This window comes from Diabrotica virgifera, chromosome 6 (assembly GCF_917563875.1).
Source record: "Diabrotica virgifera virgifera chromosome 6, PGI_DIABVI_V3a".
NCBI classification, from domain to species: Eukaryota; Metazoa; Arthropoda; class Insecta; order Coleoptera; family Chrysomelidae; genus Diabrotica; species Diabrotica virgifera.
This window is the reverse complement of record NC_065448.1, coordinates 189575745-189595122: the sequence shown is the minus strand read 5'-3', so window position 1 is coordinate 189595122 and position 19378 is coordinate 189575745. Positions and strand designations below refer to the sequence as shown.

Sequence of the window (19378 nt, the reverse complement as noted above, 5' to 3'; positions counted from 1 at the left end):
GTTAGCAATTTGGTATTAACATAAACAAAGTTTTTCTATGTGAAATTGTCAAAAAAGTCAGAATGCAAGAGAAATTCGATATTTCTGAAAAAAAGCCAATAAAGCGACTGAGAATCTATTACCAAATAAACGTATCTATGACAAGGAATACGCTAAATTTCAACCATGGATGACAGAAAATAATACTGAATGCGTAAATGAGACTGTACTACTGGCATACACTGTACAGGACGACCAAGAAAAACATGGAACAATAGGATAAGCAAGATTCTCAAAGAAAGAGGGAAGACATAGAGTGAGCCGAAGGAACTAGCTAGAGACAGAAAAGAGTGGTGTACATTTGTAGAAAAAAATTTAAGAGAGCTTGTACACCTCGACACCTTCGGGTATAAGAGGTTTTCGATTATGTATGCATGTTAATTATAGTCAGAACAAAATTATATCGGGCACCCCTTGTTTTTTATAATTGTTACCATACTAAATTACATATCCAATAATTTTAATCCATTATTAAACAGATCGGTGCAGATCGACATTATATTGGATCCTCTACTATAAATAAAAGATCCAAAGTACCAACAATACTGTCAGTAGTCTTAAAATATATTTATTAAAACATACCAACTGTAGAAAAATAATATAACTTATCAAATCTGTTTATTTAAAAAATACAGCTACTATTTATAATTATTATAAATATGATTTATACGTAATCATTTGATTTTAATTTCACACTATCACTTTGGACGGTTATAGTCTTTCTGGCATTATTCGAATTTCACTTTTATCCAATTGCGGTTGCAACTCCAATAGAGTCATGTAACAGTTTTGTAACTTGATTTGTGGACGTCCGTGAGAGCGGTTGCAACTCCACTGGAGATTCCTGTGGCAGTTCTGTACTGGAAACTGTGTCAGAGAAATCCTAAAAAAATATTTTTGTTAGATTCCAAAGCCACAAGAATAATGGAAACATATAGCAAAGGAATTTGAAGCAAGATTGAACTTTCCCCATTGCTTCGGTGCCGTTGACGGCAAATATGTGCAGAGTATTCTACCAAATGGGCAAGGTTCCTATTTTTATAACTATAAAGGATTTCATAGTATGGTTTTGATGGCAGTTGTAAATGCTAATTATGAGTTCATAATATACGAATTTGGCGTGAATGGGAGAATTTGTGATGGAGGTGTTATAGAGCAAACAATATTTTACAACAAATTAAAAGAAAATACATTACAAATTCCAGTCTTTGATCGCCTCAGTGGTTCAGATAAAATGCTTAGTGACGTGTTTATTGGTGTTGAAGCTTTTGCCTTAGCTCCACATTTCTTAAAACCGTTTAATCAAAGAGAATTAACAAATGAACGCAAAATATTCAATTACCGCCTGTCAAGGACAAGGCGAGTTGTAGAAAATGCCTTTGGTATTTTAGCTAACAGATTTTGAATTTTCCATACCACTATTAATTTAAATCTAAAAACTGTATATATCATTGTCATGACATATTGTGTACTCCATAACTTTTTGAGAATTAAATATGCTTCAACCTATACTCCCATTGGAAGCTTAGACGTTGACAATAGGAATGGTTTACCAACAGAAGATTCTAATCTCATTGATATGCAGAGATAACATTATATAAGTATTTCCAGAGACGCCAAGCAAACTAAGGATAAACTTTTTTTATGGTATTTCAATAATGAAGGTAGTGTACCATGACAAAATAGCCATGGTGTAATTCATAATATAGTTTAATTATAGAATTTAATTCAAGTTATAAATATTGTGAACGTAGATATAGTTTAATAAAGAAATTTTTTTAAATTAATCATGGTTTTTAATTGATAGAAACTTACAAAATACCTTTTCAGGTAGATATGATTATTCCACAAACGCAAATATGCAACAAATATGTGTGTCAAGTGTCAACAATAGAAATAGCAGGAAATTTCTTAGACAGTTAGAAATTCGATTAGCATCTTTTATTTCGACAAAAATTTGGCATCCATGCCCAAAATTCTGCTTAAATTTTTGTAGAGAGTAGAAAGACTTCCGGAGTGGAAATTGAAACACCAATCAGTAGTAAATTAAGAAATGCAATTTTCTTTACACCTACAACAGTGGCTCAATCCCATATGAACATAATACTACATTAAATATGCCACAAGAAAACAGTGTCAGAACTTAGCAGAAATACATAAGTTGATTAATTATTATATTCTATTATTATAAGTATATAAATTTTTTTTGGCAGTAGTACCCCAATATTGGAAAATTAAATACTAAAATGGTAAAAGAAATTTATATGATTTAAAAGAATTCTCTATTTTAGAATGAACTAAAAATATAAAAATAAAATATTGCCTCTTTTAATTTTTCAATCATTAAAGTGTATGCTTCATTCTCTACTTTTCACCTTCCATAATGCATGCCAGCTCAAAAATTTGTACAACTCTTCAATTAAGAATAGGTTTGCAATGCTTCTAATATCACTCATTTCGACTGTCCACCTTGAAAACTTTTGCCGGACTGAACTTCTGACCACACTTCAAGTAAAACTGCGCAGGTAAAATCTTCAGCATGTTGACGAGAGTACAGGCGGCGCTTGGAGGCTTACATGTGATACCGTCTTGCTGCTCTTACCTGCGCAAATGAGTCTCTGCAGACATGGTCTCAGGCAAAACGTAGTGTGTAGCCAGTGTATTATACTACAGACCTCAAGGCTCTGAGGATAGTCAGCATAATTTAGATTGCTCAGATTTCTGCATTATCATTATGAATGATATATGTACAACGTTATGCTGTCATGACATTTGCAAAAAAAATTGTTTGTATTGATGGTACCTATGGAACTAATATTGGTGAAGGCGTTGCTGTGACATACATGATTTCAAATAGAATGAATACTACAATTTCTACCTAATAATATCACTACAGATATGTTTATGAGAGATATAATGGAAACTTTTTATAACGGATGGACAGCAGTGATAATGTGACAGCTGTGTCTAATCGATTATTTTGTTCCTGGCACATTGATTGTGCCTGGAAAACTAATCTAACAAAAATTTCTGTAGTTGAAAAAAGAATGGAAGTATGTATACAAGTGCTTGAAATTTATACAAAGTACTTTAGAAGTTAACAACTTTTAAAAAGATTTGTTGAATTTTCCAACTGGAGAATGATTCTGGTACTGTTAAATTTTATGAGTACCTGAGTAAAAATTATAGTTTGAATACTAAGTCGGGGTTCTACTGTTATAGAAAGGAATTACTAACAAATACAAATATGTACTTGGAGAGTATGCACAGTATTATAAAAAGGTGAAACAACTAGATAAAAGCATGCATAATTTGACACACTACACTCGAGATAACAAGTGGAAAGACTAATTCAGATAACAAAAGGTTTGTAAATATGTTTTGATTTAATTTTGTCAACATTTTTGTGGCTTTCAGGAAAAAGGAATGATTGATTGACTGCCATTAATTGTAGCCACAAATTATAAATTTGATATTGAAAGTGTGGAAGGAAATGATGAATTTAAAAAATGGATAATTAAAAATAAAACAAACTCAAAAATATGTACTGTTACAGAGAAACTGTTTAATGTATGTTATCTTGTCAGCTACATACTATGTAAAATATGCTACCATTCCTACTCATGTACTTGCCTTGATTATTTTATTAAATTAAATTCAATCAAATCTTTAATTCAATCAAATATTTGCCAGCACATTCACTACCTTTGTATTACATGAGTCACACTAAATAATTAAGTTCCAAGCAGTGATATTTGGGAAGAACTGGAGTCTTCAGCACCTACGCACACATCAAAAACCGAGGGATAGATAGAAATTACATGAGATACTATCTGCTCAGCACTGTAAGTAATTGCATTAGGTCAAAAATGCAACAGTGAAGATATTTTAATGACAGCCGTTAATCAAATTAAAGCTGTGAAAGCCAACAAATTTCACGTTGATCCAAATATGAGACTTGAGAAAATTCAGAAAGGGTGAAACAGGTGTCATTTTCTACCAAGAAAAAGACAGTGTCTACGTCTGGTAAACTATTAAGGAAGCCCAATATCGCAGAGTCCTCCAATTTGAATGAAGTATCCTCTAAATGGTATGTATTTGCATAATGCCTGTACCTATGTGTTGTGAGTACACAATTAAGTAATCAGCAAACTGCATGTCCATTTCTTGTTTAAGTTCACCATTATCTATAAATAGTTTTTCGCAGATTTTAAAACAACAAAACTAGAACAACTTGCAACAGAACAACTCCTCTATATTCAATGAAACAAGAATCAATTCAATTTCAATATACAACTCCTTGTATACAACACAATAAAACACAAAACATAGGTTAGGTTAAATAAAACGGAAATGTCAAAACAAACTACAACTTCGGAATGGACTAAATACCTATTACCTATACTGTGTTTAACCGTGTCTCAGCTGTGGGACTGTGGTTTGGTTGTAATGTATGGTTGTTGCGTTTTAAAACTTCTAGGAAGAGAAACAACAAACAAAAAGTTAGTTAATGGTTATACTGCCGTTTTAAATAGTTTTCATATTATATTTTTGGACTTATTTATATAGAAGAGATGATTGTTGCGTGCCAATGTGAAAGCCCATCAAACTGTGACTAGTATGAGTGCCGCAGATCTCGCTTATTTAAAGCTAAAGAATCTTACACTGGTAAGTGTTTTATAAATAGTTGATCAAATTTTGTTATGATATTTGAACATAGCCACTTTGCACGATGCAAGTGATTGCGAAATTTATTAGTCGTTATACGGGCTCCGATACCTACCTATTTGAACCTACCAAAATACATAAGTAGTATGTAATACTTTTATTTACATAATTTGATTACCATCAGAATTTCTATCAATATTCACATAATATATTGTTTTCTTACTCTATGTTTTGTTGTACTTTTTCAATTCTAAATCATTTCAATTCAAAATCAAAATAATTTGATTTACATAAGTTAAAAATGTCAAAAGTAATCCGTTTAGTTAGTCAATCTTCGCACATAATGACAAACTGTCTCTGTGGCGAAGCTTTTAATGCGAGTGAACCCCAACACAACGCAAATACCAGCCGCGTGGTAAGTTGGTTCGAATCCCAATAGAAACTTTTATTTTTTTATTTTTTTTATACATTTTATGATTGTAAGTATATTTATTATATAATTTTATTTTCAGAAAATACGTATTTAGTTAAAAATTTTTCCGACAATTAATGTTCAGAAATCATTTGTGGCATTTTTAATGTGTTTGTGTGTGTTTTATTTTTTTATTATTTTAATTTTTTGCACTGTTTTAATAAAAAGGTTTGAGAAGTAGTAAGTATAAATTAGTTTAATATTTAAATAAAATATAAATAAAAAGTATATTAATTTCGTTTATAATCATATAATCATATAATAGAAGTATAACTTCTTACGTGCGTACAAAGTACACACACATTCTTGTTTTAGTTTGCTCAGAATGACATAAAGTGTAAATGTCCGGTTTTGAATCTAGACCCCTCATATTTAGGTATGCTATGTCGTATAATAATAAGTCATTAAAAAGATTAAAAAAAGTGAGATACTCCTTCTAGCTTCAAAGGGCAGTATAATATCAGTAGCAAAAGAATAGATCCATAAAAAACAGATACGATTCAAAAACCCAGCCAGGAAACCTAAAAGTTAATAAAAAAGACAAAAACTGGTGCACGAATTATCACTTAGAATAGAAATAAGAGAACTCAACAATATATGTATATTCATACAAAAAATAATAAGGAAAGATCTAGGGAAGTCAAAACGAAGTAAACAATAACACAGTTAAATGAAATACTACAAGAAAAGAATTCCAAAACATTTTGGGATATCTTCATTTCTGATGAAGTAAGTCTACAACGTTATTATACACAATGTGTCTATTTTCTTGTAAGAATGTTTATTCGCACCTCTATAGTTTCCTCTTTCTTAGTTATAACGCTTTATCATTTAAAAGACTTTTTCTGTTGGCAGGATTGAATAGGTGTGGAAAAAATATTATGTTATGCAGACGACGCGACGCCGCATTAATCGCCGAGACAGAAGACGTTCTCCAAAGATTAACACATATCTTCAATACAACAGTCAAGAAATATAATATGATAATATCCGCAAAAAAAACCAAATGTATGAAAACATCTAAATACACACTGCGATGTAAAATCAAAATTGATGGGAAAATAATAAAACAGGAAGCAAGGTTTACATATCTGTGAATAGATATAACCAGTTACGGAGATTTTGTAGAGGAAGTACGACAACAAAGCTTAAAAGCAAGTAAATCGGCGGGATCTCTTAATGACACAATCTGGAAGAACAAAGACCTAAGAAAAGACGCAAAAGCAAGAATCTATAAAGCAGGAATTAGACCTATAGTGACATACACGGCGGAGACAAGACCTGACACATCTAAAACGAGCCAACTACTGGAAACAACAGAGATGAAAATACTTCCACGAACATCAGGGAAAAGTCTGTTGGATAGGGAGAGAAGCGAAAACATAAGCAGATCATGTAATGTAGAAGACATAAATGGATGTGTGACAAAACGGAAAAAGGAGTGGAACGATCACATTAGTAGAATGGCAGAGGATAGGATATTACGAATAGCACGAGATAAGTCACAAAATGGACGAGGAAGTATTGGTAGATCAAGAAATAGATAATGCGATAATTTAAACAATTTAGGAACCACTATTGAAGAAGAAACAACCTTTAAAGTCTACGTACAAGAAGGAAGAAGAAGAAGAATAGGTATGGTACATAAATTTATTATTTCTGTCGCTATATAAATTATTGTATTTTTTTCATTTTTTTTTCACACACTTTTTTTCATTTTCATTTTATGTCACACGAAATCAATTTGTTTTCAAATTTACAATCTCTTCTTCTTCTCTTCTTCTTCTTCTTCTTCTTCTTCGTCTTCTTCTTCTTCTTCTTCTTCTTCTTAGACATCGCCTATGTTTGGATATGGGCCTCTCTCAACTCCTTCCATTGTTCTCTATCCTGAGCAACATATTTTCAACTTGTTCCGGCTATTCTTTTAATATCATCAACCCATCTTATCTGTGGCCTTTCTCTTGGTCGTTTACTTTCGTAAGATCTTCAATGTTGTATTGTTGCATTCCAACGTTGATCTTTTTCGTTAATCTTGTAATCTGGCAGTCGTATACCTAACATTGCTATTTTCATTGTTATTTCTACCTTGGCCCGCTATTTCATATTTGCCTTGGTTAGGTTAGGTCCAGGTTTGACATCCATAGGTCATGATGGGAACGATGCACTTGTTGAACACTACGATTCCCAAGAATTAGGGTATTTTGCGGTTCTTAAGTGTCCAATTAAGATTTTCAATTCCTGTTTTTGCTAGCCTTGCTCTTCTAGTAATTTTCGCACTTTGGTGCTCTTTGTCAGGTTGCAGGATTTGGCCGATTTGGCCTAGCTTAGTACATTCCTAATTCCTGGACTTAGTTCTTTCTCACTGCCGTTTATACGTCTGGCGTCATCTGTGTTGTGGCATTATTTTTGTTTTTCTCATTATTCAATTTTAGGCCAACGCGACATATTGGGAGTTGCCTGTGAGTTTTTCATCATAATTTGCGGTTCCACTAATATCGTCTTCATCTTCTTCTTCTTTTTTGTATGGACATGACTGTTTGTTTTTTCAATGTGCCTCTGGTCAGTTGTCATTCCATCGTGTTCGTGGTCTCCACACTGATTGTCTTCCTATTGGGGAATAGTCTTACCCTCGATTTTTCGAAGAGTTTTCATCTCCGTTGTTTCGAGCAATCTTTTTGTCCTCTCTGTGTCGGGTCGTGTTTCTGCCGCGTATGTCATTATTGGTCTGATGACTGTTTTGTATATTCTGCCTTTCATTTCTTTTGCGATATTTTTATTTCTCCATATTGTGTCATTCAGGCAAACTACGGCTCCGTTTGTTCTATTCACTTCAGATTTGAGCCTTCCGTAGCTAGATAGTGTGATGCCTGGATATTTAAAGTCCATCAGTTATTCTATTATCTGACGCTCCAGTTCCAATTATTTACATCTTGTTGGATTTGCTGTTACAACCATGTACTTTGTCTTTTTTTGGGGAAAATAACATGTTAAATTGGTGCAGAATAAGCAGTAAATCATCTTCACTTTGAGAGATTAGTATTGCACCGTCTGTGCAGCAGATTATTTTAAGTTTTTTTTCTCCCATTTGGTATCCTTTTTTATTATTTTTTTATTATTCCACTCATGATAAGGTTGAACAATAAAGAACTCAAGGAATCCTCGAACCCCCCTTGAATGTGTTAGCTATCATCATAATGTCGTCAGGCGAATTTGGGTTGGTATAAATCGTTGCCATTAAGGTTAAATCTATAAGTTGACCAATTTGTAGTTTAGAAGACGTCTTTTAAGGCTAGTTTGAAAAGATATGGCGATATTATGTCTCCTTGTCTCACTCCTCTCTTAGTAGGTATGGGATTTGTATTTTCTCTAACAGTTGTAGTATCATAGTAGCACGTTCGTACATATTAGATATTATTTGCCTATTTCTCGAATATATTCCACAATTACTAATAGATTGGTTCTGTATTTATTTATACAAAGTATTATTTCTGCTTCTGATGGTTAATGCTGGTAAAAAACTGATATGCTGAATTAAAAACTGAATTTTATTTGTACACTGCTACAATATGATATAACCTTACGACATAATGATTATGATTGACATTGTCATGCGCGCTGTCACCAGCTGACATGGAACGAGCAATTATTTGCCATACACTTGTGTATTCTGCAACATACCGCCAGCCTTGAAATACCCTGGCTATTTAAAAAAAAACAAAAAAAAAACAATAAACTACATTACAATAAAGGGTCATAATTGCCCAGTATACATCAAAACATAGAAATGAACTTAAATGTCTGTTGGTAATATGCACACGCGTGAGAGAGCTCTTGTCACTTCACCATTGTTTGTTTTTATTGTCACAACACGTATTCTATTGTCTCTGCCTCGATGTACCATTGAAATACGTCCTAACCTCCACTGTAGAGGTGGTAAATTGTCTTCTCTAAGACAAACTAGCTGGTCTATCTTCACTTCTTGGTTGCTAACAGTCCTCCATTTGGATCTTGACTGAAGTTGAGTTAAATATTCTGTTGACCATCTTGCCCAAAAATGTTGGAGCACTTGAGTCATATGTTGAAACGTGTTGAGATTTGAAATTCTTCGTAGGTCTGGCTCAGGAAAGGTTGTTAATGGTGAAAAGATTAAAAAATGACCTGGGGTCAAAGGTTGAAAATCTGATGGGTTAGAGGATAAAGGAGTTAAAGGTCTGGAATTAAGACATGCTTCAATTTGTGTTGTCAAGGTTCCAAAATTATCTACTGAAAATATATGATTTCCCACAATTCTTTTAAGATGAAATTTAAATGATTTGACTGCTGCCTCCCAAATTCCCCCATAATGTGGTGATCTAGCAGGAATGAACTGCCACTTTATTGATTCTACTGTCAAAAAACTGTTAATTTCTGGTCTGGAATTCTGTACTAAATCGTACATTGATTTGAGTTGATTATTAGCCCCCACAAAAGTTGTGGCATTGTCCGATGAGATAGTCAATGGTTTACCTCTACGACTGATAAATCGTTTTAAGCAATTTAAAAAACTTTCAGTTGTTAAGTCTATTACAAGTTCTAAATGTGTAGCCTTTGTGCTAAAACAAACAAATATGCAAACATATATATGGATGATTTTTGAATTGCGTAATTTATTAGCTTTAACTGAGAATGGTCCACAATAATCTAAACCTGTATGTAAAAATGCTCTAGCAGGAGTAATTCGCTTCTCTGGTAAGTCACCCATAAGTTGATTGACTGAACTTGGCCTATTTTTAAAACATACAATGCACTTTCTTAAAATTCGTTTTACTGTAGTTAAACTTGATAATATCCAAAATCTAGTTCTCAATGTTGATAACAATAGTTGTGGACCAGCATGCAAGTTTTTATAATGTTCATCCCGAATGATACAAGTAGTAATGTGATGGTCTGAAGGTAAAAGTATTGGATGTCTTTGAGAAAAAGGTAAAAAATCTGCATTTTTGATCCTACCACCAACTCTGAGAATACCATCTTTAAGAAATGGATTAAGTGAAATAAGATTGCTATTCTTTTTGACTGTATTACCTTTCAAAATCTGTGAAATTTCTGATTGGAAACATTCATTCTGTACAAGTTTTACAATAGTATTTAAACTGACTTCCAGTTCTGGTATAGAAATTTGGCCACAATATTTGTCTGATATATTAAGACAGTTATGTTTAAATCTTAAAAGCAATGCTATTATTCTTTGTAACCTTGATATTGAAGAATATTTATGGATTATACTAAATGGTTCCTTTTCTTTAACATGAGCTGATAGCTGGTATTTAGGTCTTTTTTCTGGCAAATCCTTTACTGATTTAAATTTCGGTATAGGCCACCACAAGGAAGAAGTTGACAATGTTTTTGAGTCTATTCCTCTTGCAATAAGGTCTGCTGGATTTTCCTTTGAAGGAACATGTCTCCATTCATTTGCCTTGCTGTTTTCATGAATGTGAGCAATTCTGTTTGATACAAAAGGTTTCCAAACATGAGATTCGCTGTTTATCCATTGAATAACTATAGCTGAATCTGTCCAAAATGTAAATTTGGCAAAATTAATATCTAAACAATCTTTTTGACCATCTTTTTGATCACCTTTTTTACTAAATCTGTTAATATCATTGCTGCGCATAACTCTAATTTTGGAATTGTAAGTACCTTTAATGGTGCTACTCTACTTTTTGCAATAAGTAACTGACTCTGTTTCTGATCGTGATACTGACTAACAATATATAAACAAGCTCCGTAAGCTGCTTCAGATGCATCGCAAAATCCATGCAATTCTGTATATGTCCCTTGAAACAATGTAACATGTCGTGGAATACTGATTTGATTTAATTCTGTTAACTGATTTATAAAGTCTACAAAACAAGTATGAAGTTCAGCAGGAACTGATTCATTCCACTTTAAATTAAGTTTCCACAACTTCTGTAATATTATCTTTGCTTGAATGACATAAGGTCCTACTAAACCTAAAGGATCAAAAATTTGAGATATTGTTGACAAAATTGATCTCTTTGTAATTTTTTCAGTGTCTTTACATTTAATTTTGAATAACAAGTTATCTTGACCTGACTGCCAAGTTATTCCCAAAGTTTTATTTTCCTCTTTGCTTGAGATAAAATATTCTATACCTACTTGTTCTTGCTCTCCTGGTGAGAATATATCTTTGTCGTTGGACATCCATTTTCTTAATATAAATTTTGATTTGCTAAGAATTTCCTGTAACTTATTTTTCAACTGTTTTGCCTGTTCTGCAGTTTCACATCCATATAACAAATCATCAACATAGAATCCATTTCTGATTACTACTGCTACATCTGGATCTGTTTCCTCAATTTCATTGGCTAGTTGGGTTAGGCTTCTTATCGCTAAGAATGGTGCACTTGCTGTTCCATATGTTACTGTTTTAAGTTTGAAATGTTGGATCTCTTCTGAGGGATTTGTACGCCATACGATTCTCTGATAGTTCTGGTAGTTTTCACTTACTAAGATTTGTCTGTACATTTTCTCAATGTCTGCTGCTAAAACTATATTAAAAAATCTGAATCTTATTAAGATAGAAAGAAGATCACTCTGTATAGTTGGTCCAACCTTTAAGCAATCATTTAATGATAAGCCTGTAGTTGTTTTTGCTGACCCATCAAAAACAACCCTTAATTTAGTAGTAGTATTATCTGATTTTAGAACTCCATGATGTGGTAGATAGTATGAGGGATACTTTAAATCCTCTACTGTTATAAGTGACATGTCCCAAATCCTGATATTCCTTGATAAAGTCTGTGTATAACCTTTTATATTCTGGATTTTTGATTAATTTTCTTTCTAAACTAGAAAATCTGTCGAGTGCTGTTTGCAATGAATCTCCTAAGTTCTGTATGTTGTCTTTTGCTAACAGTGGAACAACAATTTGTCCTTCTTGATTTTTCTGAAAACATGTCTGATAGTCTTTTTCACATGATTCTTCTTCTTTAGTTAGACATTTTGAATTATCAATATTTTCTATTTCCCAAAATTGTTTGATCTGATCATTAATGCTGTTGATAGTAAAATTACACCTGATGGTTGGTTTATTTGAATGAAATGGAACATTCCCAGTAATAACCCAACCTAGCATGGTTTTTTGCAAAATTGGTAAAAATCTGTTAAGTCGAATGTGTCCAATGCATAATAAATCATAGAATATAGAGGCACCTAATAAAATATCTATTTTCCCTGGTTTATAAAATGTTTCGTCTGCTAAAGTTACATTTTCTGGTATAGTAAATTCATTTCTGTTAAGATTGACTGTAGGTAATGTTCCTGTAATTTTATCTATAACTAAGAAAGAACTTTCAATCTGATATGCATTTACTCGAGACTTAATATTTGTAGTCACTGAATGGTTTATATGAGTTATTTTGTCATTTATACCTGATACTGGTATATTTATACATGACTTATCAAGTTTCAATTTTTTGCAAATATCTGCTGTGATAAAATTTGATTGTGATCCTGAATCAAGTAATGCCCTTGCTTCAAATGTATTTCCTGACTGGTCAAAAATATGTACAGTGCTAGTCAAAAGTCCGTACCCCCCCTCGTATCTTTTAAACGGCTATACCCATAATACTGAAATTTGGAGGGAGGAAATAAACGGACGTAAGCTTCTTAACTAGTCATGACAGGTGACGTAATGATGACAGATGACGTTACAGAGCCACTGTGACCGATAATTTTAAATGGGACCTTATGGCAAGTGATACCTCGTTTGAAAGGTATTAAAAATACCTATTCAGTCATACTAATTGTTTTGGGTTTAAGTTGATTTTGATTTTGGTGAATAAATTAAATAAATATAATATTGTAGTTTCGCATTTAATTAATAAAAATTCAAATGTCCGCCTATGGCTTTTTTGTCAAAAAAGTTGACGTTTTACAATTCTCTAGTAGTTTTCAAGTCAACGTCAACCTTTTTGACAAGTAATCATAGGCGGAATTTTGAACTTTTATTAATTAAATGCGAAACTAAAATTTTATATTTATTTCATTTATTCATCAAAATTAGCTTAAACTCAAACAAAATTAGTATGACTGAATAGGTATTTTCAATACCTTCCAAACGAGGTATCACTTGCCATAAGGTCCCATTTAAAATTATCTGTCACAGTGGCGCTGTTAAGTCATCTGTCACTATTATGTCACCTGTCATGACTAGTTAAGAAGCTTACCTCCGTTTATTTCCTCCCTCCAAATTTCACTATTATAGGTATAACCGTTCAAAAGATACGAGGGGGGGTACGGACTTTTGACTAGCACTGTATAACTGCTGTTGCTAATAAAACTTCTGATTGATGATTGGCGCTTGAATTTAGAACTACTGATGTTGATGGCTGCGCTGAATTAATCTGTACTGTATTTACCTGGTTGTGCTCATTCATTGAGTTCCCAAATGATTCTGATTCTTGGTTCATATTGATGTGGCTTTATTGCTGATCTGTTTGAAATCTAGAATTTGAGTAATGTAACAACGAGTTGTGCCTTCTCGTGCAAAATTTACAACCTCTGGTTGATACACACTTCTCTATTGAATGATTTCCTCTTAAACAGTTTGTGCATAATTTCATTTTTTGTACTTCAACATTTCTTTGTTTTACGGATAATTGTAGAAACTTATTACAATAAAAAATTGAGTGTGACTCTTTACAATAAAAACATTTAAAATTCTGATTAGTTTGATTTACGAATGATTGTACTTTATTTTTTTTATGTGGTTGATTATTATTTTTATGGTTTGCACCATGTGTTTTTTTATCATTATTTGCATAAAGAGTTTCTAAAAGACGAGAACGCTGACCTAAAAAACTTAAAAATTCTTCAATTGTTGGAAGTGCCTTTTTGCTTATATTCTCCGATTCTCACTGACGTCTTGTGTTATTGTCTAACTTAAAAGTTATTAAATATATTAACATTGTTGACCACTCCTTTACAGGTTGTTTAAATGATTCTAATACCCTTATATTTTTATTTACCTCATCAATCAGTTTTCTCAGCTGAGAAGGTGATTCTTTTTGTATCAGGGATAACTCAAATAACGCCCGAACATGAGAATGTACTATGAGTTTATCATTTTGAAATCTATCTGTTAAGATTGACCAAGCAATCGTATAATTTTCGTTCGTAACCTCCAAAGAGGAAATTACTGCTGCCGCTTTCTCTGTCAAACAAGATTTGAGATAATAAAATTTTTTAATGTTACTTAAATTAGGATCATTGCCAATTAAACTAGTGAACCCGTCATAAAACTCAAGCCATGAGCTCCCACTTTCTGAACCCCCATTTTCTGAGGCCCCACTGAACCTTGGAAGATCAATACAAGGTAACCTTATGTCTTGTGAAGCTTGTAACTGTGAACTACAACTTGTATTTATTGTGTCTGCTTGTTGATTAAATGTCTGTTTTTTTATTAAAATATCCGCTTTTGATATGCAATCAAAAAACTTCTTTTCATATTCTTCTAGTTCAGCTTCATATTCCTTACTTTTATTTTTTGTCTCATCTAAATCTAATACCATAAGCTGAACCATTACTGAGTTAAAATCTGACAATAAATATTTTGCTACTGCTAGTCTGCATTCTAACTGATCTTTGTTTGCTTTACCTGACTCTACATCTTTTATAAAATTAAAAAATCTCGTTAACTGACCTTTTAAGGAAGTTTTAGTGGTTTTTAAGGTATTTTCATCTGTCATTCTGATGATTTATAAAAATTTACTGTTACAATACAAAACAACGCAAATTAGATGCAAGTCATGCATAGGAATTTTTTATAAAAAAGGATATTACATAGGATACCTGATTTCCAATGATTTTCTGATAATTTGCTTTGATTTTCTGTAATCCTGGCGTGGCCCGGTCATTAACCTCTGCTTCGAAATGGCCGCCAAAATGCTGTCTGGTTTTCTGGTAATTATTTGTTTCTTGTCCTGTCTACGGTCGCCAAAATGTTTTGTATTTATTTATACAAAGTATTATTTCTGCTTCTGATGGTTAATGCTGGTAAAAAACTGATATGCTGAATTAAAAACTGAATTTTATTTGTACACTGCTACAATATGATATAACCTTACGACATGATGATTATGATTGACATTGTCATGCGCGCTGTCACCAGCTGACATGGAACGAGCAATTATTTGCCATACACTTGTGTATTCTGCAACAAGCTTGTTTTATGGCCCACATCTCGATACTATCCAACGCCTTTTCATAGTCTACTAAGCCAAGAAATAAGGGTAGTTGATATTTATTGGCCTTCCCTATCAATGTTCTTATTGTCAGCTAATGGTCTGTAGTACTATATCCTTTGCGGAGGCCAGCCTGTTCAACCGGTTGGCAAATGTCCATTTTGTAGGTCAAAGGTTGTTAATAATTCTCATTAATAATTTGTATACATGACAGAAACGGTATTTTTTATTTCGAATTTTTGTCCTTTTCTTCCTTAGTATTGGAGTTTTTAATTTTGATGATATTTTGAACACCCAGTGTGGGTCTTAGACATTTTAAGCCTCTGTAGTTTTCAGTGACTCGCTCTGTTAAGTTCTCGTTCCATTTTTCTAAGTCGAGTTTTAGTTATATGTATTTTTTAATTATTTTATCAAGCTCGACCTAGTCTTGAGCATGGTGTTTGTTTTGAGTTAGTAGTTGTCTTCTTTGTGTTATTAGTTGTTTAGTTTTGTTGCGTATTTTGTCATTTTAGCCCTTGTTTCCTTTCCGACCTGTAATCCGGCTTCGAGAAGGATTTTATTTATGTTTTTGTTAAGGGCGTAGGCGCAAAATGTCGCCTGTCAAAATGTTAAATGTGTTATTATTAATTTTTTTGAATCCTGACAAAACTAATGAATACTTTTGAACAATTTCAACGCAGAATGAAAAATTACATTATTACTGGGTGCCTAAAGTCCCTGAAAACTTCTATAATGTTCAGTTTAACAAGTTACAGTGGTGAAAATAAAGTAGAAAATGTAGTGTGATTTTTTATTGCAAATATTTCATTCAAAAGAAACTATTTTTCTATGGAACTTTCGGTCCTCGGTAATAACGTGATCTTTTATTCTGCCATTTCCAAAAATACTTATTACTTTTCTCAGGATTCGAAAAAAATGAATACATTTAAAACGCATTGAAAGCTTTGACAGGCGATATTTTGCGCCTTTCCCCTTATAGGCTATTGATTATGTTCAAAATCATCGTCGTTCTCTTTGCCTTATCCCTATGCGGGGTCGGCTTCCCTAATTGCATTTCTTCATACAATTCTATCTTGGGCCATATAAATTTTAATCCCCTTTACCAACATGTCCTGCCTTATCGTCTCCCCCAGGTCTTCTTTGGTCTTCCTCTCCTACTCCTTCCAGGAATCTCTTCAGCTATCCTTCGTATTGGGTGGTTAACGTCTCGACGTTGAACATGACCAAACCATCTTAACCTATGCTCTCTCATTTTGGCATCAATTGGTGCCAGACCTAGACTTCCCCTAATATACTCATTTCTAATTTTATCCTTCTTTGTCACTCCACTCATCCTTCTAAGCATTCTCATTTCCGCCACATGCATTCGTTGCTCCTCTTTCTTTTTCACTGCCCAACATTCAGTTCCGTACATCATAGCTGGTCTTATGGCTGTTTTATAGAATTTATCCTTCAGCTGCATTGGGATTTTTCTGTCATACAACACACCACTCGCTTCTTTCCACTTCATCCATCCAGCCCTAATTCTACTGCATGCATCTCCATGTATTTCTCCATTACTCTGTAATACCAATCCTAGGTACTTAAAACTATTGCTTTTTACAATCATTTCACCATTCAAAGCTACAATTTTATTTGTAGTAGCTCCATCTTTAAATGAACATTCCAAATACTCTGTTTTTGTCCTACTGAGTTTTAAACCTTTTTCCTCCAAAGCTTGCCTCCACTGTTCTAAGTCTCTTTCATTATTTACTAATAACACGACATCATCAGCATACATTAAGCACCATGGAACGTTACCCTGTAGTTTCGCCGTTATCTGGTCCAAAACTAATGAGAATAAATACGGACTAAGCACAGAACCTTGATGCAATCCTACTTTCACATGAAATTTATCAGTCTCTCCCACACCTGTCCTAATAATAGTCGTTACTCCCTCATACATATCCCTCACAATCTTTACATATTCACCAGGGGCTCCTTTCGTGTTGAGTGCCCACCACAGAATCTGTCGAGGAACTCTATCATATGCTTTCTCAAGATCAATGGATACCATATGAGCGTTTGTTTCTTTTCTCCTGTATTTTTCTATCAACTGCCTTATAATGAAAATTGCATCTGTTGTTGATCTACCCTGCATAAAGCCAAATTGATTCTCGGATATTTCGCTCTCTTCACGTATCCGTCTATCAATTACTCTTTCCCATATTTGCATGGTGTGGCTAAGCAGTTTTATAGCCCTGTAGTTTGTACATTGTTGTATATCTCCCTTGTTTTTGTAAACAGGTACCAGTATACTGCTTCTCCATTCGTCTGGCATTTGTCCAACTTCCATAATTCTATTAAATAGACCTGCTAGCCACCTTGTTTCTGTCTCTCCTAATGCTCTCCATACTTCCCCAGGAATATCATCTGGTCCTACCGCTTTTCCTTTCTTTATTTTTTGAAGCGGTTGAGCCACTTCCTCGTTGGTTATTTTGGTGACCATTGCTGCTACTGTCTCCGTTGACTCTACAGGCTCTCTGTCAAATTCTTCATTTAATAAGCTGTCAAAGTACTTTTTCCATCTCTTTTTGACATCCCTTTCGTGAAGTAGCATTTTATTATTTTCATCTCGGATACATCTAATCTGATTAAAATCTTTTGCTTTCTTTGCTCTCTGTTTGGCTATTTTATATATCTTCGTTTCGCCTTCCCTGGTATCAAGTTTATCGTATAGGTTTTAATACGCATCTGCTTTGGCTTTTGCTACTGCTACTTTCGCTTTCTTTCTCGCCACCGACAGTAGCAGTAGCAAAAGCCAATGCAGAAGCTTATTCAAACCTATACGCATATGAATATGTTCAAAATAAGAGAGCTAAAAGGACCTACAACGTTAATGGGATTTTATTATTTTATATGGTCAATGGACCTCTAAATTTGAAAAAGAAAAAACAGCGGAGTGCTACCATTTAAATGGGTGCGTTTTTGAGAAAGGGGTGAATTAGTCCCTAGGCACAGGGTGAATTAGGTTGAGTTCTATGCAGTTTTAGTACAAACACGTCTACAGAAAAATTGTTCCAGGTTAAATTTACTATCGAAATAGCACATTTTAAAGTCGAAAATATTTTTTTTTACAAAAATATACTCAAAAGAATAACAAGAAAAAAACACAAAGGAAGTAATTTTGTTTTTTGCCCCATAACTTTTTTCCACAGGGATATAGATTTAGGCATTGCTTCAGCGAAAAATAGTTACCTTCCTTCCTCGTTAAAATGGCGTTTGGTAGAGGTCTTTAGGATTTATAGTTTCCGAAATACGATTTTTCAAATTTCGCCGCTTACAACATTTTTGGGCCATTTTTCCCATGATTTCGCAAACATTGTTCTGTAACTTTTTTCTACCTAATTCTAGGTATATGTAATGGTAAACCTAGTAGAAAGAGAAGTCAATTACCTTTAAAATGGTCTGTTGTATAAGGTTATACGACTATTTCTAAGCAAGTTATGCTTTTTCAAGTTTTTATACTTTTATGATTTTTGATATTTTTTATGATTATTTTTATAATTTTTCATTACGACTTATTTTCTTGCACATTCAGGTATATACATTGTGAAATAAAAAATCATATTTTCTCTACTTCAAAATGGTGTATTACAAAAAATTCTAGGACTATTTTTAAACAAGATATCCGTAGGATATCCAAGGATGTCCCTAATTTGAGAAAAATTTTAAAATTTTTCATTTTTTTTTCAATTAGAAGAATATAATGGCATATTATAACATAATTTTTAATTCCAAATAACTTTTCTTTATAACACCTTTCGATATTTTGAAATATAAAGCTACTTTACTATTGATCAAAATTCATATCTTTTAACATACCTCGTACACTATTGACAAAATTTTATATCTGATGATTTCATCTTAAGTTTTAGACTATGCATTTTATAAGTAATACTTTTTTTCATAA

General features: G+C 33.0%; 1 protein-coding gene and 1 long non-coding RNA gene across 5 annotated transcripts in view; one reads left to right on the top strand and one right to left on the bottom strand.

Moving 5' to 3' along the window:
- Window positions 1-19378, top strand: part of LOC114328055 (neuropeptide F receptor) — a 1158133-nt gene that overhangs the window by 746518 nt on the left and 392237 nt on the right. The window lies entirely within an intron of this gene.
- LOC126886597 (uncharacterized) lies at window positions 641-4426 on the bottom strand. The gene is made up of 2 exons (XR_007698707.1): window positions 4155-4426; window positions 641-922 (listed from the first exon to the last, which is right to left on the bottom strand). It is a non-coding gene; the product is annotated as an uncharacterized LOC126886597 (long non-coding RNA).